The sequence below is a fragment of the Pleurodeles waltl genome, chromosome 4_1 (assembly GCF_031143425.1).
Source record: "Pleurodeles waltl isolate 20211129_DDA chromosome 4_1, aPleWal1.hap1.20221129, whole genome shotgun sequence".
NCBI lineage: Eukaryota > Metazoa > Chordata > Amphibia > Caudata > Salamandridae > Pleurodeles > Pleurodeles waltl.
This window is the reverse complement of record NC_090442.1, coordinates 72,842,145-72,863,082: the sequence shown is the minus strand read 5'-3', so window position 1 is coordinate 72,863,082 and position 20,938 is coordinate 72,842,145. Positions and strand designations below refer to the sequence as shown.

The following is a 20,938-nucleotide window of genomic DNA, read 5'->3' as shown; positions in this document are numbered from 1 at the left end:
TGTACTGGACATAGGTCACTACCTATGTCCAGCTACATAATGGTAACTCCGAACCTGGGCATGTTTGGTAACAAACATGTCAGAATCATACCCCAATACTATTGTCAGTATTGATTGTATGATTCCATGCACTTTGGGGGCTCCTTAGAGGATCCCCAGCATTGCTCCTACCAGCTTTATGGGGTCTTCCGGACAGCCCACGCTGCTTCCACCCCTCAGACAGATTTCTGCCCTCCTTCTGCTGCTTGAGCAGATCATGCCCAGGAAGGCAGAACAAAGGATTTCCTTTGGAAGAGGGAGGCAACACCCTCTCCGTTACAAGGCTTGGGAGGGGTAGCCTCGGCAAGCTACTAGTATGCTCTGAAGGGCACATTTGGTGCCCTTCTTGCATAAAACAGTCTGTACCAGTTCAGGGACCTCAACCACTACTCTGGCGTGAAACTGGACAATGGAAATGGCGTAACCACTCCCCTGTCCATCACCACCCTAGGGGTGGTGCCCAGAGCTCCTCCAGGTGGCCACTTGATTCTTCCATCTTGAATCCAAGGTTGGCAGAGGCCTCTGTGAGAATCTGAGTGGCCAGGTCAGGGAGGTGACATCACAGCCCCCTCCTAGGTGGTCACCCGGCTAGGTGACCAATCCCCCTTTCTGAGCTATTTTGGGTTTCCCTCTTGGGTGGGTCCTCAGATTTGACGTCTAAGATTCCAGCAGGACTCCTCTGCAACGTTTACTTTGACTTCTGGCCACTGGAACCGCAACTGGACTTCACAGAAACCTACAATCTGCAGCTCCAGCGACGACTTCGCCACGCAACATTGTTTCTCTGACTCCTTCCAGCAACTGCAACATTTGCCCAGCTGTGCTTCCTCTGAGGGCAGCAAGTCTTCAGTCTGCATGAGAAGAAAGAAGGAAAATTCCTTGGAGTGAAGGAGTCACTTACCTGCATCCGCAGGCACCAACTGCAACAAAAACCGGCTGCATGGATCTCCTCTCCTCCTGAGCTGCGTGGATCCTGCATCAGGGGTGGTAGTCTGGAGTGGTCTCCTTGGTCCTCTCTACCAGCTGCCCAACTTTGGAGTAGGTAGGTCCTTGCCTTCCCATGCAGGACAGTACACCCATGCACTGCGTCTCTTGCAGCTACCAAGGCTTGTTGTTACCTCCTCCAAGGGATCTTCAGGCTCCGTGTAGCCTCAGCACCTGGCACTCTTCTCTGTGAAGCACAGCCCTCAACGTGTTTCCTCTGTGAAGTAGGAACTCTGTTCATGTGTGCTGTGGGCCTCTCTACAGCTCCTGGGCTCCTTGCCTGTAGGTCTTCTGTGGGGGCTGCCTCTCCTCCTCCAGACTCTCTGCCTTGCTGATGGTCACCTGGACCTTGCTGGTCCCCGGCAGCTCCACTTTTCTCCTACTGCGACATTTGCTTTTGCCAAGGCTTGTTGGTGGGTTTTCCACACCACAGACTGACTGCAATTCTTCATCTGGCATGGGACGTCGACTGCATCACCTAGGAACTCTTCATCTGCTCCAGTGCTGCATTGCTGACCATCTTCGTCTCCCCGTCGACCAACTCCTTCATCCACAGATGGGTGGGTAGTGGCTTCTGCCACGACCGGACCATCCTACGTAAACTGGACATGGTGCCCTTCTTTTCCAGGTCTTACTCTTCCAAGATCCACCTCTAGTTTCTTGCAGTCTTGTCTGCGTTTTGCAATATCCTTCTCTGTAGTCCTTTTGGTGGGTCAGGGAAAAAACAGTAACTTACCTCTTTTCTCCTGGTCGCTGGGGGGCACTCTGGTACTTACCTTTGGGATTTCCTAGTTCCTCCAGCTCCCCTCTACCATTTCCACTTCCTTGGGTGGGGACCCAGCTTTTGCATTTCACTTTCTTAGTATAAGGTCTGGTCCCCTCTAGGCCTTCAGCATTGCCTACTGCTTTTCACTGTTTTCTATTGCTTTTTATGCCAATTTGTGATTGCTGTTGTACATACAATAGTGTGTTACTTACATCCTATTGGAGTATTGCCTATCTAGTGTTTTAGTGTTTGTGTTACTGTAATAAGGAACCTTTATTTTTGTAACACGTGTTTCTTTCATGTGTGTAAGTGCTGTGTGACTATAGTGGTATTGCATGATTTTTGCGTGTGTCCTAGATAAGTCTTGGCTGTTCATCCACAGCTACCTCTAGAGAGCCTGGCTTCTAGACACTGCCTACACTTCACTAATAAGGGGATACCTGGACCTGGTATAAGGTGATAATACCATAGGTACTCACCACACACGAGGCCAGCTTCCTACACCAGAGAGCTCCTTTTTTGTCCCCTGCAATTTATAAATGAAAACTGAATATAGAACAGTGAGCAATGAACTCATCAAAGAGCTACATGCAAACATCAAGGTATAGATTAGAGCGTCATGATTTCCCCCCACTTTTTGATTAACTTAATGTTGCAAAACAAGTTGATTTGAGCGCAAATCAGTTCTTCATATTAAAGAGAGCCCCCAACCATGGTGTTATGTTTTAAATTCTGAGTTTGCGCTTCTCCAGATAAAGCACTCTGAAACTATACCTGCTACCAGTATGGATGACCTGTGACACCTACACCTTGTATTCCTCTGTCTTATGTAACATTTCATATACACTGATTTACACATATATGATGATTGTCTCTGCGTAATATCTGTGTGATGTAAAGTGCTTTGACACCATAGACTGGTATGAGGGATGAATGATGGAACAACACATGCGTATATCGTGCATGCCTTAACATCGCGGTCTCAACAATGACCGTGTCTTTACTACGCATGCCTTTATAACAAATTTCATTGTAAAAGCATGTTTGGTAAAGGAACATGCGTGGTAAATTCTCCCTACCCTGCTCCCTTACACCTGATACCATACTCCACCCATCCAAGGACTTAAAACTGCCCCTGCCCTGAGCCCTAAACCCCTCTGCCCTGAGCCTTAAAAGTAACCCTGCCCTGTCCTAAAAACTACCCCGACCCCCACTCTGAACCATAAAACCTACCCTGAACTGCTCTAAAAACTACCTTGATGCCCCTGCCCCCACCCGGAACCCTAAAACCTACCCGCTCTGTCCTAAATACTACATGACCCCCACCCTGTACCCTAAAACCTACCCCACACTGTCCTAAAACTACTTGAACTCCATGCACTCCCCCTGACCCCTAAAACCTACCCCACCCTGTCCTAAAAACTACCCCAACCCTACCCTGCCCTAAAAATGACCCCAACCTCCCAACCTCCTTCTCTAAACCCGACCACAGCCCTACTTACCTCTCTCTCCTCTGCGTCTTCCTGTTCCACCCGGACAGCTAGACCGCTCTCTATGCTGTAACCACGCATATGTGTGGTAAAGATAAGTGTGGTAAAGGCATGTGTGCTAGACCCATATTTGTGGTAATGGCAGCGTGGTCAATGCATTGCATTGCATTGATTGCGTTGTAAGGGATATTTCCCGGTATGAGTGGTGCTATAAAACGAATGAAATGCATCTGAGAGAGAGTGGTGATGGATAGTAGTGAGGGAATCCGTGGCAGAGGTGGTCACTGGGGGGCACCAACAAACAATGTCGCATAGGGCGCCACCAGCACTAAGGCTGGCCCTATCAGACAGCACAGCAGTTCACAGGAACGCGGCAGCACAGAGACTGCCACTTGACAGTCAGACAAGGACCTCGCAGCAATCATAGGCCTCACTGGCCTTCACAGGCAGGCAGAGACCCAGAGACTGACACAGCCTGACTAGTAAGAAAGCTCCCAACAGGCAGCACAGTGCATGGCAGGCATCACAGGAATCGACAGGAAGCACTGCGCCCAGCAGGCAGTACAGGCCTCTTAGGACTTCACACAGGCGAACAGCATCACAGAGCCAGTCGCTGCCTAACAGGCAGCAAAGGGCCCAGCAGACAGGGAATTGCAGGCCACACAGGATTCGACTGGAAGCGACCGCCTTTCCCATCTCCCCCCACCACGGCAACCCTTCTGGGTGCAAACTTTGTGCAGGGAGCCCACCTCAAGGTTGTCCCTGTCCCCCCCAGAAATTTAGTGTCTCCTACGCCCCTGGTTTAGAGCTAACATGTTTGCAAACAGATGAGGAGAGGGAGAAAGGCTATTTTAAGAGGCTGCGCGATGTCCTCCTTTCCAGCGCTGGAAGACACAGACCCCTCTTTTCTGGGCCCGCCGAGCGGTCCAGTTACTTCTCCACCTGACCACCACCCTGCAGGGCACGAGCCGAGGGTAGCGCAAGCAGACGGCGTCTACCCGCTGTTTTCACAGGGTGGACGCCGTGTACCCCGCCGGTAGCCGGGGCCCTGCAGAGCTATGCTAAACTGGTCCTGGAGTGATGTTCAGACACCGGGACACATTCACAGCGCCTGCACCCTTCCTTCTGAGCAGCAAGGCGCAGGCGACGGGGGTTTACCAGACTCCAGCTGGGCACATAACAAAGACCGAAATGAAGGGGCCATCAGGCCTCCTGTTATGGGAGGATCCCGGCTTGGAACGGTCAGAAGCCTTACACCTAAACGCAATGGAGGGGAAACAAAGCCACCCGGCTTACCACCTCACAGGTCCTTAAGACAGACCTGCTTTTGACGTTGTCCAGGCCGCGTATTTTAGAGATCTGCGTGCACTGGAAGAGTGTCAGATGCGTTGGTCTGTACCAGTATTTACACAAATATCAATTTTAATACCACTATTTTGTTTGTTTCTTTTATAGCCCTGCTCATCCCAGTGCAGGGTGTCCGAGCACTTTATATCACACATACATATTACTTATTAACAATAATCATATGTGTGTCAATAAATATACAGGATGTGTTTCATCAGATAGTGAGGGTTACAAGGTGTAGTAGCCACATGTCCTTCAAAGCCCACTGTGCTATATTAGAAGCATTACATTATATAAACGACAAGTAAAAAGGATCTCAGTGCTAAAATCAGAAACTCATTTACAGAAAATAAAAATCTGTTACCATGTGTTACATAAAGTGCTTTGCAGGAGACATATTAACCCTCTAGGATACTTTGATTCAAACCTGGGATTAGACAAAACTAGGGGTGGGTAAAACTTGCAGCGTTTCACTCCCGGGAATTCTGCAGAGTTACCAAAAAACTCCGCTAGATTCTGCAGAGTTCTACGAGCAGCAACATTTGGTACGTTGCGCTGCTCGTGCTGATTTTTAGCTGCGGGAGTTCGTGCCGCGCTGTACAATCAGTGCAAACAGTTGCACGCCAGAGGGTGCTACTTCTTTCTGCCACTTGAGTAGATTTTCTACTGTAGCAGCAGCTTCCACAACGCAAGCAGCAGCTTTCTCAATACGAGAAGTACCGACTTGCCGCAACTGCCTGTGTTGAGATATCTTGCCAGGAGGTGGCCTAGCACATAATTTTTGCACTCGCTAATTTAACGTTGGCGAGCCGGGTGTGAGAAAAAACTCTGCCATGCGGCGGTTGCTGGAGTTTTTCTGGAACTTCACCAGAAAAGCAGAGTTTGCTGCCTACTGATAGACAAAACACAGCTCTCTCCAGAAAATACGCTAACCTTCAGAGTTATCTTACCATACCCTGAGATTTAGTTGGCACACACAAATCTCTGCAGAAGGTACCATAACATATTTTAAAATTCAGACTTCGCAACCAATTAAGCCGAAAATATTTATTGACGTTTTCTCCTTGTTGCCAATATATTTTTGGCAGAGGTTTAGAAATAAATGTGAAAGTTGAGGCCTAAATTTTGGGTCTGGGTTGCACCACTTTTACCTCCTTTGTTATATATAGTAATGCGCTCAAATGTACTCGTGATAGACCTGCTAAACATATGTGTGAGTAATGCTAAAAGAACAGATGATGGACGGAATGCGGAACAAATCAAACATTCACCCCCAGTCAGAGATCTAGGTTTAGGCCATCAGGTTTTTTTCTTTGCTCGCCATGCCATTCCAGTTTGGTCCCAGCCATAAGTAAATCGGTCTCGAACTTGCTCCCCATGGGAACAGTCCAGCCTGAGCTACCAGGCCAGGTACTTCCTGGACCAGAGACAAGCATCCTGGGACTGGTTTCGGGGTATCACCCCTTATCAGTCAGGCTAGCTTCAAACTGGTGGCACAGCGAGCACAGGACCCACGTCTGGGCATACCCTTTCCACTTAGGGCGATAAATGCAAAAAGAACAGATGATGGACAGAATGAGGACCAAATCAAGTCACAGACCTGGGTTTAATCCATAGTTTTTTTTTTGCTGCTCGCCATGCCATTTCAGTTTGGACCCAGTCATAAGCAAATCAATCTTGACCTTGCTCCCCATGGGAACAGTCCAGTCCAAACAGCCAGGCCAGGTCCTCCCTGGACCAGAAACAAGCATCCTGGAATCGGTTTCTGGGTATCACCCCTCATCAGCAAGGCTAACATGAATCTAGTGGAATAGCGACCATGGGACCCAGGTCTGGGCAGACCCTTCCCACTTGGGGCGACAAATGGAAAAAGAACAGATGATGGAAGGAGTACAGAACAAATCAAACATTCAACCCCAGCCACAGATCTGGGTTTAATCCATCATTTTTTGTTTGCTCGCCATGCCATTCCAGTTTGGGCCCAGCCATTTGCAAATCAGTCTTGACCCTGCTCCCCATGGGAACACTCCAGCCCAAACTGCCAGGCCAGGTCCTCACTGGACCAGAAACAAGCATCCTGGAGCTGATTTCCGGCATCACCGGTCATCATCCAGGTTTGAATGTGGTGGCATAGTGAGCATGCGACCTACGTCTGGGCGACAAATGAAAAATAAAACAGATGATGGACGAAATGCAGAACAAATCAAACATTCACCCACAGTCTCAGATATAGTTTTAACCTATTATTTGTTTTGCTCACCAAACCAGTTTGGATCCAGTCATACGTAAATCAGTCTCGAACCTACTCCTCATGGGAACAGTCCAGCCCGAACTGCCAGGCCAGGTCTCCCTGGACCCGAAACAAGCATCCTGGGACCAGTTTCAGGGTATCACCCCTCATCAGCCGGGCTAATCTGAATCTGGTGGCATAGCGAGCACGGGACCCATATATGGGCATGCCTCGTTCTAAGGTAGAAACCCACATGCTGCCAAACATGAGGTCTGAAAACCCACACACTGTTATTGGTCTGGTGTGGAAACCCACACACTGCCATACTTCTGCTGTGAAAACCCACTCACTGCCATATTTCTGGTGTAAAAACTAGCTCACTGCCGCAGATCTGGAATGGAAAACCACACACCAGCAAAGCACTAAGGTGTGAAATCCCACAGACTGCCACAGATTTGTATTGAAAACACATTCGCTGCCATAGTTCTGGTATAAAAACACACACACTCATTGGTCTGGTGCGGAAACTCACCCGCTGCCATAGCTCTGGCGTTGAAACCCACACACTGCACTAGTTGTGGTGTGGAAACGCACTCACTGCCACAGATCTGGTATAGAATACCACATACCAACATAGTGTGGAAACCCACACGCTGCCACAGATCTGGTATGGAAAACCACACACCAACAGTGTGGAAACCCACACGCTGCCTCAGATCTGGTATGGAAAACCACACACCAATAGTGTGGAAACCCACACGCTGCCACAGATCTGGGCTGGAAAACCACACACCAACATAGTGTGGAAACCCACACGCTGCCACAGATCTGGTATGGAAAACCACACACCAACATAGTGTGGAAACCCACACGCTGCCTCAGATCTGGTATGGAAAACCACACACCAACATAGTGTGGAAACCCACACGCTGCCTCAGATCTGGTATGGAAAACCACACACCAACACAGTGTGGAAAACCACACGCTGCCACAGATCTGGTATGGAAAACCACACACCAACACAGTGTGGAAACCCACACGCTGCCACAGATCTGGTATGGAAAACCACACACCAACACAGTGTGGAAACCCACACGCTGCCACAGATCTGGTATGGAAAACCACACACCAACACAGTGTGGAAACCCACACGCTGCCACAGATCTGGTATGGAAAACCACACACCAACACAGTGTGGAAAACCACACGCTGCCACAGATCTGGTATGGAAAACCACACACCAACACAGTGTGGAAACCCACACGCTGCCTCAGATCTGGTATGGAAAACCACACACCAACACAGTGTGGAAAACCACACGCTGCCACAGATCTGGTATGGAAAACCACACACCAACAGTGTGAAAACTCACACACAGTCATAGATCTGGTGTGAGAACTCATGACATACAGTTGCATAGTTCTGATGCTGAAACTCTCACACTGCCATTAATTCTGATGTAGAAACCCACACATTGACATCATTTCTGGCGGAGAAATCGCCACGCAGCCTTAGTTCTAAGGTGTAATCTGCATCTGAACCACATGGGGGGTGAAAGGTCATGTGGGCCCGCTTTTCCAACGGTGCACACACTGAAGTGTTTATGAGGTACAGTTTCATGGCCCCTGGCCCTTGATGAGTGGTCTACGGGTACATCTGTGACAGCCCCATAAGGGGTCCCCCCTCCCACGGGACACGTCCTACAGAATGGTAAATGGTTCAGGTCAGGGAGCCTGATTCTCCCCCCTGGGACTCATTCTCAAGTTCAATGCAAACTCTGTTCAAATGCATAATTCATTCAGAGCCAGAAAAATATCAAAGCAACCATTGGCATTCTTTTCCTTCGAAGGAAAGGTGCAAATGATTGCCATGAGTGTCTGTCAAAGTGAATCAAAACAAACGCAGAGCAGGCGCTGCCGACCGAGAAGTGAGGAGAGGCAGCTGGCATGGGGTTAGTGCTATCTAGGCACTGAGGGGGCTTCGGTGAGCTGGGGTCGGATCAGAGGCAGAAGGCTTGAGATTAGTGCTATCTGGGAACTGAGGGGGCTTCGGTGAGCTGGGGTCAGTACAGAGGCAGATGGCATGGGATTAGTGCTATCTAGGCACTGAGGGGGCTTCGCTGAGCTGGGGTCAGTACGGAGGCAGATGGCATGGGATTAGCGCTATCTAGGCACTGAGGGGGCTTCGGTGAGCTGGGGTCGGATCAGAGGCAGATGGCATGGGATTAGTGCTACCTAGGCACTGAGGGGGCTTCGGTGAGCTGGGGTCGGATCAGAGGCAGATGGCATGGGATTAGTGCTACCTAGGCACTGAGGGGGCTTCGCTGAGCTGGGGTCAGTACAGAGGCAGATGGCATGGGATTAGTGCTACCTAGGCACTGAGGGGGCTTCGCTGAGCTGGGGTCAGTACGGAGGCAGATGGCATGGGATTAGTGCTACCTAGGCACTGAGGGGGCTTCGGTGAGCTGGGGTCAGTAGGGAGGCAGGTGGCATGGGGTTAGTGCTATCTAGGCACTGAGGGGGCTTCGGTGAGCTGGGGTCCGTGCGGAGGCAGATGGCATGGGATTAGTGCTACCTAGGCACTGAGGGGGCTTTGGTGAGCTGGGGTCAGTACAGAGGCAGAAGGCATGGGATTAGTGCTACCTAGGCACTGAGGGGGCTTCGCTGAGCTGGGGTCAGTACAGAGGCAGATGGCATGGGATTAGTGCTACCTAGGCACTGAGGGGGCTTCGCTGAGCTGGGGTCCGTGCGGAGGCAGATGGCATAGGATTAGTGCTATATAGGCGCTGAGAGACGGGGACTTCAGTGAGCTGGGGTCCGTGCGGAGGCAGATGGCATGGGATTAGTGCTACCTAGGCACTGAGGGGGCTTCGGTGAGCTGGGATCAGTACAGAGGCAGCTGGCATGGGATTAGTGCTACCTAGGCACTGAGGGGGCTTCGCTGAGCTGGGGTCAGTACAGAGGCAGCTGGCATGGGATTAGTGCTACCTAGGCACTGAGGGGGCTTCGCTGAGCTGGGGTCCCTACGGAGGCAGCTGGCATGGGATTAGTGCTACCTAGGCACTGAGGGGGCTTCGGTGAGCTGGGGTCCGTGCGGAGGCAGATGGCATGGGATTAGTGCTACCTAGGCACTGAGGGGGCTTCGGTGAGCTGGGGTCAGTACAGAGGCAGCTGGCATGGGATTAGTGCTACCTAGGCACTGAGGGGGCTTCGGTGAGCTGGGGTCCGTACAGAGGCAGATGGCATGGGATTAGTGCTACCTAGGCACTGAGGGGGCTTCGGTGAGCTGGGGTCCGTACGGAGGCAGATGGCATGGGATTAGTGCTACCTAGGCACTGAGGGGGCTTCGGTGAGCTGGGGTCCGTGCGGAGGCAGATGGCATGGGATTAGTGCTACCTAGGCACTGAGGGGGCTTCGGTGAGCTAGGGTCAGTACAGAGGCAGCTGGCATGGGATTAGTGCTATCTAGGCACTGAGGGGGCTTCGGTGAGCTGGGGTCCGTACAGAGGCAGCTGGCATGGGATTAGTGCTACCTAGGCACTGAGGGGGCTTCGGTGAGCTGGGGTCCGTACAGAGGCAGCTGGCATGGGATTAGTGCTACCTAGGCACTGAGGGGGCTTCGCTGAGCTGGGGTCAGTACAGAGGCAGATGGCATGGGATTAGTGCTACCTAGGCACTGAGGGGGCTTCAGTGAGCTGGGGTCAGTAAAGAGGCAGATGGCATGGGATTAGTGCTACCTAGGCACTGAGGGGGCTTCGCTGAGCTGGGGTCAGTACAGAGGCAGATGGCATGGGATTAGTGCTACCTAGGCACTGAGGGGGCTTCGGTGAGCTGGGGTCAGTACAGAGGCAGATGGCATGGGATTAGTGCTACCTAGGCACTGAGAGAGGGCTTCAGTGAGCTGGGGTCAGTAGGGAGGCAGATGGCATGGGATTAGTGCTATCTAGGCACTGAGGGGGCTTCGGTGAGCTGGGGTCCGTGCGGAGGCAGAAGGCATGGGATTAGTGCAACCTAGGCACTGAGGGGGCTTCGCTGAGCTGGGGTCAGTACAGAGGCAGATGGCATGGGATTAGTGCTACCTAGGCACTGAGAGAGGGCTTCAGTGAGCTGGGGTCAGTAGGGAGGCAGATGGCATGGGATTAGTGCTATCTAGGCACTGAGGGGGCTTCGGTGAGCTGGGGTCCGTGCGGAGGCAGAAGGCATGGGATTAGTGCTACCTAGGCACTGAGGGGGCTTCGGTGAGCTGGGGTCAGTACAGAGGCAGAAGGCATGGGATTAGTGCTACCTAGGCACTGAGGGGGCTTCGCTGAGCTGGGGTCAGTACGGAGGCAGATGGCATGGGATTAGTGCTATCTAGGCACTGAGGGGGCTTCAGTGAGCTGGGGTCAGTAAAGAGGCAGATGGCATGGGATTAGTGCTACCTAGGCACTGAGGGGGCTTCGCTGAGCTGGGGTCCGTGCGGAGGCAGATGGCATAGGATTAGTGCTATATAGGCGCTGAGAGACGGGGACTTCAGTGAGCTGGGGTCCGTGCGGAGGCAGATGGCATGGGATTAGTGCTACCTAGGCACTGAGGGGGCTTCGGTGAGCTGGGATCAGTACAGAGGCAGCTGGCATGGGATTAGTGCTACCTAGGCACTGAGGGGGCTTCGCTGAGCTGGGGTCAGTACAGAGGCAGCTGGCATGGGATTAGTGCTACCTAGGCACTGAGGGGGCTTCGCTGAGCTGGGGTCCGTACGGAGGCAGCTGGCATGGGATTAGTGCTACCTAGGCACTGAGGGGGCTTCGGTGAGCTGGGGTCCGTGCGGAGGCAGATGGCATGGGATTAGTGCTACCTAGGCACTGAGGGGGCTTCGGTGAGCTGGGGTCAGTACAGAGGCAGCTGGCATGGGATTAGTGCTATCTAGGCACTGAGGGGGCTTCGGTGAGCTGGGGTCCGTACAGAGGCAGATGGCATGGGATTAGTGCTACCTAGGCACTGAGGGGGCTTCGGTGAGCTGGGGTCCGTACAGAGGCAGATGGCATGGGATTAGTGCTACCTAGGCACTGAGGGGGCTTCGGTGAGCTGGGGTCCGTGCGGAGGCAGATGGCATGGGATTAGTGCTACCTAGGCACTGAGGGGGCTTCGGTGAGCTAGGGTCAGTACAGAGGCAGCTGGCATGGGATTAGTGCTATCTAGGCACTGAGGGGGCTTCGGTGAGCTGGGGTCCGTACAGAGGCAGCTGGCATGGGATTAGTGCTACCTAGGCACTGAGGGGGCTTCGGTGAGCTGGGGTCCGTACAGAGGCAGCTGGCATGGGATTAGTGCTATCTAGGCACTGAGGGGGCTTCAGTGAGCTGGGGTCAGTACAGAGGCAGATGGCATGGGATTAGTGCTACCTAGGCACTGAGGGGGCTTCGCTGAGCTGGGGTCAGTACAGAGGCAGATGGCATGGGATTAGTGCTATATAGGCACTGCGAGGGGGCTTCAGTGAACTGGGTCAGTGCAGAGGCAGATGGCATTGGATTGGTGCTATATAGGCGCTGAGAGACGGGGACTTCAGTGAGCTGGGTCAGTGCAGAGGCAGCTGGCATGGGATTAGTGCTATCAAAGCACTGGGAGGGAGGGGGGTCCAGTGAGCCGGGGTCAGTACAGAAGCAGATGGCATTGGATTAGTGCTCTCTAGGCACTGAGAGGGGGCGTCAGTGAGCTGGGTCTGTGCAGAGGCAGCCGGCTTGAGTTTAGTGCTATCTAGGCACTGAGAGAGGGCTTCAGTGAGCTGGGGTCAGTGCAGAGGCAAATGGCTTTAGAGTAGTGCTACCTAGGCACTAAGGGGGCTTCAGTGAGCTGGGGTCAGTGCAGAGGCAGATGGCACTGGATTAGTGCTCTCTAGGCTCAGAGAGGAGGCTTCAGTGAGCTGGGTCCATGCAGAGGCAGCTGGCATGGGATCAGTGTTTCCTAGCAGTGAGAGCGGGCTTCAGTGAGCTGGGGTCAGTGCAGAGGCAGATGGCTTGAGCTTAGTGCTATCTAGGCACTGAGAGAGGGCTTCAGTGAGCTGGGTGCGTGCAGAGGCAGCCGGCATGGGGTCAGTGTTTCCTAGCAGTGAGAGGGGGCTTCAGTGAGCTGGGTCCGTGCAGAGGCAGCCGGCATGGGATCAGTGTTTCCTAGCAGTGAGATGGGGTTTTCAGTGAGCTGGGGTCAGTGCAGAAGCAGATGGCTTGAGCTTAGTGCTATCTAGGCACTGAGAGAGGGCTTCAGTGAGCTGGGTGCGTGCAGAGGCAGCCGGCATGGGGTTAGTGCTTCCTAGCAGTGAGATGGGGCTGCACTGAGAGGGGGCTTCGGTGAGCTGGGTCCGTGCAGAGGCAGCCGGCATGGGGTCAGTGCTTCCTAGCAGTGAGATGGGGCTTCAGTGAGCTGGGTCCGTGCAGAGGCAGCCGGCATGGGGTCAGTGCTTCCTAGCAGTGAGATGGGGCTTCAGTGAGCTGGGTCCGTGCAGAGGCAGCCGGCATGGGATCAGTGTTTCCTAGCAGTGAGAGGGGGCTTCAGGGAGCTGGGGCAGCCTAGAAGGATATGCTTTGGCATCGGTGCTGCCTGGCAGTGAGGTGGGGGACCAGAGGCAGGGGTCGTGGGCTAAGTTCTCTCCTGGAAACCATTCATTTCACGTTTTATTAAATGTTTGTCGTCAGTGATAGCTAAATGAACTCACTTAGCCTCTTAGTACTTTGTGCTAAAGGAACATTTCAAGTAAAGTTTCTTCCGAGCTATAGGCTTTTGTGAGCATTACGCTTGGAGCTCAGTCCCTCTAGCACAGGCCCGAGCCGCTGGGTTGTCGTGTACACTGGGGACACCAGGTGGGAGGGATCAGTGCTTCATCTGGAGTCATTCTACATTCAACGGGTCCTGAGTGATGCCTCTTAGCCTCGGATGTCTCCAAACTCCTGGAGAGCCCGGGATGGGGCTAGAATCAGAGGCTACCAGGGAACCGCGGATGCTGGCTGGAGAGAGGCTGAGAGGTGAGGCGAGGCGGAGAGAGCAGAAGTGAGGCAGAGAGAGGCTGAGAGGTGAGGCGGAGAGAGCAGAGGTGAGGCGAGAGAGGCTGAGAGGAGAGGCGGAGAGAGCAGAGGTGAGGCGGAGAGAGGCTGAGAGGTGAGGCGGAGAGAGGCTGAGAGGAGAGGCAGGGAGAGGCTGAGAGGTGAGGCGAGGAGAGGCTGAGAGGTGAGGCGAGGAGAGAGGCTGAGAGGTGAGGCGGGGAGAGAGGCTGAGAGGTGAGACGGAGAGAGGCTGAGAGGTGAGACGGAGAGAGGCTGAGAGGTGAGACGGAGAGAGGCTGAGAGGTGAGGCGGAGAGAGGGTGAGAGGTGAGGCGGAGAGAGGCTGAGAGGTGAGGCGGGGAGAGCAGAGGTGAGGCGGGGAGAGCAGAGGTGAGGCGGAGAGAGGCTGAGAGGTGAGGAGGGGAGAGCAGAGGTGAGGCGGAGAGAGGCTGAGAGGTGAGGCAGAGAGAGGCTGAGAGGTGAGGCAGAGAGAGGCTGAGAGGTGAGGCAGAGAGAGGCTGAGAGGTGAGGCAGAGAGAGGCTGAGAGGTGAGGCAGAAAGAGGCTGAGAGGTGAGGCAGAGAGAGGCTGAGAGAGGCTGAGAGGTGAGGCAGAGAGAGGCTGAGAGAGGCTGAGAGGTGAGGCAGAGAGAGGCTGAGAGGTGAGGCAGAGAGAGGCTGAGAGGTGAGGCTGAGAGAGGCTGAGAGGTGAGGCAGAGAGGCTGAGAGGTGAGGCAGAGAGGCTGAGAGGTGAGGCGGGGAGAGCAGAGGTGAGGCGGAGAGAGGCTGAGAGGTGAGGCGGGGAGAGCAGAGGTGAGGTGAGAGAGGCTGAGAGGTGAGGCGAGGCGGAGAGGGCAGACGTGAGGCGGAGAGAGCAGAGGTGAGGCAGAGAGAGGCTGAGAGGTGAGGCGGAGAGAGCAGAGGTGAGGCGAGAGAGGCTGAGAGGTGAGGCGGAGAGAGGAGAGGCGGAGAGAGCAGAGGTGAGGCGTAGAGAGCAGAGGTGAGGCGGAGAGAGGCTGAGAGGTGAGGCGGAGAGAGGCTGAGAGGTGAGGCGGAGAGAGGCTGAGAGGTGAGGCGGAGAGAGGCTGAGAGGTGAGGCGGAGAGAGGCTGAGAAGTGAGGCGGAGAGAGGCTGAGAGGTGAGGCGGAGAGAGGCTGAGAGGTGAGGCGGAGAGAGGCTGAGAGGTGAGGCGGAGAGAGGCTGAGAGGTGAGGCGGAGAGAGGCTGAGAGGTGAGGCGGAGAGAGGCTGAGAGGTGAGGCAGAGAGAGGCTGAGAGGTGAGGCGTAGAGAGCAGAGGTGAGGCGGAGAGAGGCTGAGAGGTGAGGCGGAGAGAGGCTGAGAGGTGAGGCGGAGAGAGGCTGAGAGGTGAGGCGGAGAGAGGCTGAGAGGTGAGGCGGAGAGAGGCTGAGAAGTGAGGCGGAGAGAGGCTGAGAGGTGAGGCGGAGAGAGGCTGAGAGGTGAGGCGGAGAGAGGCTGAGAGGTGAGGCGGAGAGAGGCTGAGAGGTGAGGCGGAGAGAGGCTGAGAGGTGAGGCGGAGAGAGGCTGAGAGGTGAGGCAGAGAGAGGCTGAGAGGTGAGGCGGGGAGAGCAGAGGTGAGGCGGAGAGAGGCTGAGAGGTGAGGCGGAGAGAGGCTGAGAGGTGAGGCAGAGAGAGGCTGAGAGGTGAGGCAGAGCGAGGCTGAGAGGTGAGGCAGAGCGAGGCTGAGAGGTGAGGCAGAGCGAGGCTGAGAGGTGAGGCAGAGCAAGGCTGAGAGAGGCTGAGAGGTGAGGCAGAGAGGTGAGGCGGGGAGAGCAGAGGTGAGGCGGGGAGAGCAGAGGTGAGGTGGAGAGAGGCTGAGAGGTGAGGTGGAGAGAGGCTGAGAGGTGAGGCAGAGAGATGCTGAGAGGTGAGGCAGAGAGAGATGCTGAGAGGTGAGGCGGGGAGAGGCTGAGAGGTGAGGCGGGGAGAGGCTGAGAGGTGAGGCGGGGAGAGGCTGAGAGGTGAGGCGGGGAGAGGCTGAGAGGTGAGGCGGGGAGAGGCTGAGAGGTGAGGCGGGGAGAGGCTGAGAGGTGAGGCGGGGAGAGGCTGAGAGGTGAGGCGGAGAGAGGCTGAGAGGTGAGGCGGAGAGAGGCTGAGAGGTGAGGCGGAGAGAGGCTGAGAGGTGAGGCAGAGAGAGGCTGAGAGGTGAGGCAGAGAGAGGCTGAGAGGTGAGGCAGAGAGAGGCTAAGAGGTGAGGCAGAGAGAGGCTGAAAGGTGAGGCGGAGAGAGGCTGAGAGGTGAGGCAGAGAGAGGCTGAGAGGTGAGGCAGAGAGAGGCTGAGAGGTGAGGCGGGAGAGCAGAGGTGAGGCGGAGAGAGGCTGAGAGGTGAGGCGGGGAGAGCAGAGGTGAGGCGGAGAGAGGAGAGGTGAGGCGGAGAGAGGAGAGGTGAGGTGGAGAGAGGAGAGGTGAGGTGAAGAGAGGAGAGGTGAGGCGGGGACAGCAGAGGTGAGGCGGGGAGAGCAGAGGTGAGGCGGGGAGAGCAGAGGTGAGGCGGAGAGAGCATAGGTGAGGCGGAGAGAGCAGAGGTGAGGCGGAGAGAGGCTGAGAGGTGAGGCAGAGAGAGGCTGAGAGGTGAGGCAGAGAGAGGCTGAGAGGTGAGGGGGGGAGAGGCTGAGAGGTGAGGCGGGGAGAGGCTGAGAGGTGAGGCGGGGAGAGGCTGAGAGGTGAGGCGGGGAGAGGCTGAGAGGTGAGGCGGGGAGAGGCGGAGAGGTGAGGCGGAGAGGTGAGGCGGAGAGAGGCTGAGAGGTGAGGCGGAGAGAGGCTGAGAGGTGAGGCAGAGAGAGGTTGAGAGGTGAGGCAGAGAGAGGCTGAGAGGTGAGGCAGAGAGAGGCTGAGAGGTGAGGCAGAGAGAGGCTGAGAGGTGAGGCAGAGAGAGGCTGAGAGGTGAGGCAGAGAGAGGCTGAGAGGTGAGGCGGGGAGAGGCTGAGAGGTGAGGCAGAGAGAGGCTGAGAGGTGAGGCAGAGAGAGGCTGAGAGGTGAGGCAGAGAGAGGCTGAGAGGTGAGGCAGAGAGAGGCTGAGAGGTGAGGCAGACAGAGGCTGAGAGGTGAGGCAGAGAGAGGCTGAGAGGTGAGGCGGAGATAGGCTGAGAGGTGAGGCTGAGAGGTGAGGCGGAGAGAGGCTGAGAGGTGAGGCGGAGAGAGGCTGAGAGGTGAGGCGGAGAGAGGCTGAGAGGTGAGGCAGAGAGAGGCTGAGAGGTGAGGCGGGGAGAGCAGAGGTGAGGCGGAGACAGCAGAGGTGAGGCGGGGAGAGCAGAGGTGAGGCGGGGAGAGCAGAGGTGAGGCGGAGAGAGCATAGGTGAGGCGGAGAGAGCAGAGGTGAGGCGGGGTGAGGCAGAGAGAGGCTGAGAGGTGAGGCAGAGAGAGGCTGAGAGGTGAGGCGGGGAGAGGCTGAGAGGTGAGGCGGGGAGAGGCTGAGAGGTGAGGCGGGGAGAGGCTGAGAGGTGAGGCGGGGAGAGGCTGAGAGGTGAGGCGGGGAGAGGCTGAGAGGTGAGGCGGAGAGGTGAGGCGGAGAGGTGAGGCGGAGAGGTGAGGCGGAGAGAGGCTGAGAGGTGAGGCGGAGAGAGGCTGAGAGGTGAGGCAGAGAGAGGTTGAGAGGTGAGGCAGAGAGAGGCTGAGAGGTGAGGCAGAGAGAGGCTGAGAGGTGAGGCAGAGAGAGGCTGAGAGGTGAGGCAGAGAGAGGCTGAGAGGTGAGGCAGAGAGAGGCTGAGAGGTGAGGCAGAGAGAGGCTGAGAGGTGAGGCAGAGAGAGGCTGAGAGGTGAGGCGGAGATAGGCTGAGAGGTGAGGCTGAGAGGTGAGGCGGAGAGAGGCTGAGAGGTGAGGCGGAGAGAGGCTGAGAGGTGAGGCAGAGAGAGGCTGAGAGGTGAGGCAGAGAGAGGCTGAGAGGTGAGGCGGGGAGAGCAGAGGTGAGGCGGAGAGAGGAGAGGTGAGGTGGGGAGAGCAGAGGTGAGGCGGGGACAGCAGAGGTGAGGTGGAGAGAGCAGAGGTGAGGCAGAGAGAGGCTGAGAGGTGAGGCAGAGAGAGGCTGAGAGGTGAGGCGGAGAGAGGCTGAGAGGTGAGGCGGAGAGAGGCTGAGAGGTGAGGCGGAGAGAGGCTGAGAGGTGAGGCGGAGAGGCTGAGAGGTGAGGCAGAGAGACGAGAGGTGAGGCAGAGAGAGGCTGAGAGGTGAGGCGGGGAGAGGCTGAGAGGTGAGGCGGGGAGAGGCTTAGGTGAGGCGGAGAGAGGCTGAGAGGTGAGGCGGAGAGAGGCTGAGAGGTGAGGCGGAGAGAGGCTGAGAGGTGAGGCGGAGAGAGGCTGAGAGGTGAGGCGGAGAGAGGCTGAGAGGTGAGGCGGAGAGAGGCTGAGAGGTGAGGCGGAGAGAGGCTGAGAGGTGAGGCGGAGAGAGGCTGAGAGGTGAGGCAGAGAGAGGCTGAGAGGTGAGGCGGGGAGAGGCTGAGAGGTGAGGCGGGGAGAGGCTGAGAGGTGAGGCGGGGAGAGGCTGAGAGGTGAGGAGAGGCTGAGAGGTGAGGCGGGGAGAGGCTGAGGTGAGGCGGAGAGAGGCTGAGAGGTGAGGCAGAGAGAGGCTGAGAGGTGAGGCAGAGAGAGGCTGAGAGGTGAGGCGGAGAGAGGCTGAGAGGTGAGGCAGAGAGAGGCTGAGAGGTGAGGCAGAGAGAGGCTGAGAGGTGAGGCGGGAGAGCAGAGGTGAGGCGGAGAGAGGCTGAGAGGTGAGGCGGAGAGAGGCTGAGAGGTGAGGCGGGGAGAGCAGAGGTGAGGCGGAGAGAGGAGAGGTGAGGCGGAGAGAGGAGAGGTGAGGTGGAGAGAGGAGAGGTGAGGTGAAGAGAGGAGAGGTGAGGCGGGGACAGCAGAGGTGAGGCGGGGAGAGCAGAGGTGAGGCGGGGAGAGCAGAGGTGAGGCGGGGAGAGCAGAGGTGAGGCGGGGAGAGCAGAGGTGAGGCGGAGAGAGCATAGGTGAGGCGGAGAGAGCAGAGGTGAGGCGGAGAGAGGCTGAGAGGTGAGGCAGAGAGAGGCTGAGAGGTGAGGCAGAGAGAGGCTGAGAGGTGAGGCAGAGAGGTGAGGCAGAGAGAGGCTGAGAGGTGAGGAAGAGAGAGGCTGAGAGGTGAGGCAGAGAGAGGCTGAGAGGTGAGGCAGAGAGGTGAGGCAGAGAGAGGCTGAGAGGTGAGGCAGAGAGAGCATAGGTGAGGCGGAGAGAGCAGAGGTGAGGCGGAGAGAGGCTGAGAGGTGAGGCAGAGAGAGGCTGAGAGGTGAGGAAGAGAGGCTGAGAGGTGAGGCAGAGAGAGGCTGAGAGGTGAGGCAGAGAGGTGAGGCAGAGAGAGGCTGAGAGGTGAGGCAGAGAGAGGCTGAGGCAGAGAGAGGCTGAGAGGTGAGGCGGGGAGAGCAGAGGTGAGGCAGAGAAAGGCGGGGAGAGGCTGAGAGAGGCAGAGAGAGGCTGAGAGGTGAGGCAGAGAGAGGCTGAGAGGTGAGGCAGAGAGAGGCTGAGAGGTGAGGCAGAGAGAGGCTGAGAGGTGAGGCAGAGAGAGGCTGAGAGGTGAGGCGGAGAGAGGCTGAGAGGTGAGGCGGAGAGAGGAGAGGAGAGGTGAGGCGGAGAGAGGCTGAGAGGTGAGGCGGAGAGGTGAGGCGGAGAGAGGCTGAGAGGTGAGGCGGAGAGAGGCTGAGAGGTGAGGCGGAGAGAGGCTGAGAGGTGAGGCGGGGAGAGGCTGAGAGGTGAGGCGGGGAGAGCAGAGGTGAGGCAGAGAGAGGCGGGGAGAGGCTGAGAGAGGTGGAGAGAGGCTGAGAGGTGAGGCAGAGAGAGGCTGAGAGGTGAGGCGGGGAGAGGCTGAGAGGTGAGGCGGGGAGAGGCTGAGAGGTGAGGCGGGGAGAGCAGAGGTGAGGCAGAGAGAGGCGGGGAGAGGCTGAGAGAGGCAGAGAGAGGTGGAGAGAGGCTGAGAGGTGAGGCAGAGAGAGGCTGAGAGGTGAGGCGGGGAGAGGCTGAGAGGTGAGGCGGGGAGAGGCTGAGAGGTGAGGCGGGGAGAGGCTGAGAGGTGAGGCGGGGAGAGGCTGAGAGGTGAGGCGGAGAGAGGCTGAGAGGTGAGGCGGAGAGAGGCTGAGAGGTGAGGCGGAGAGAGGCGGAGAGGTGAGGCGGAGAGAGGTTGAGAGGTGAGGGGGAGAGAGGCTGAGAGGTGAGGCGGAGAGAGGCTGAGAGGTGAGGCGGAGAGAGGCTGAGAGGTGAGGCGGAGAGAGGCTGGGAGGTGAGGCGGAGAGAGGCTGAGAGGTGAGGCGGGGAGAGCAGAGGTGAGGCAGAGAGAGGCGGGGAGAGGCTGAGAGAGGCAGAGAGAGGTGGAGAGAGGCTGAGAGGTGAGGCGGAGAGAGGCTGAGAGGTGAGGCGGAGAGAGGCTGAGAGGTGAGGCGGAGAGAGGCTGAGAGGTGAGGCGGAGAGAGGCTGAGAGGTGAGGCGGAGAGAGGCTGAGAGGTGAGGTGGGGAGAGGCTGAGGCGGAGAGAGGCTGAGAGGTGAGGCGGAGAGAGGCTGAGAGGTGAGGCGGAGAGAGGCTGAGAGGTGAGGCGGAGAGAGGCTGAGAGGTGAGGCGGAGAGAGGCTGAGAGGTGAGGCGGAGAGAGGCTGAGAGGTGAGGCGGAAAGAGGCTGAGAGGTGAGGTGGAGAGAGGCTGAGAGGTGAGGCGGAGAGAGGCTGAGAGGTGAGGCGGGGAGAGCAGAGGTGAGGCGGGGAGAGGCTGAGAGGTGAGGCGGGGAGAGGCTGAGAGGTGAAGCGGGGAGAGGCTGAGGCGGAGAGAGGCTGAGAGGTGAGGCGGAGAGAGGCTGAGAGGTGAGGCGGGGAGAGTAGAGGTGAGGCGGGGAGAGCAGAGGTGAGGCGGGGAGAGCAGAGGTGAGGCAGAGAGAGGCGGGGAGAGGCTGAGAGGTGAGGCGGAGAGAGGCTGAGAGGTGAGGCGGAGAGAGGCTGAGAGGTGAGGCGGGGAGAGTAGAGGTGAGGCGGGGAGAGTAGAGGTGAGGCGGGGAGAGTAGAGGTGAGGCGGGGAGAGCAGAGGTGAGGCAGAGAGAGGCGGGGAGAGGCTGAGAGAGGCAGAGAGAGGT

General features: G+C 56.7%; 1 protein-coding gene across 4 annotated transcripts in view; it reads right to left on the bottom strand.

The window, feature by feature from the left end:
- ST3GAL3 (ST3 beta-galactoside alpha-2,3-sialyltransferase 3) overlaps positions 1-20,938 on the bottom strand; it is an 807,542-nt gene that overhangs the window by 251,178 nt on the left and 535,426 nt on the right. The window lies entirely within an intron of this gene.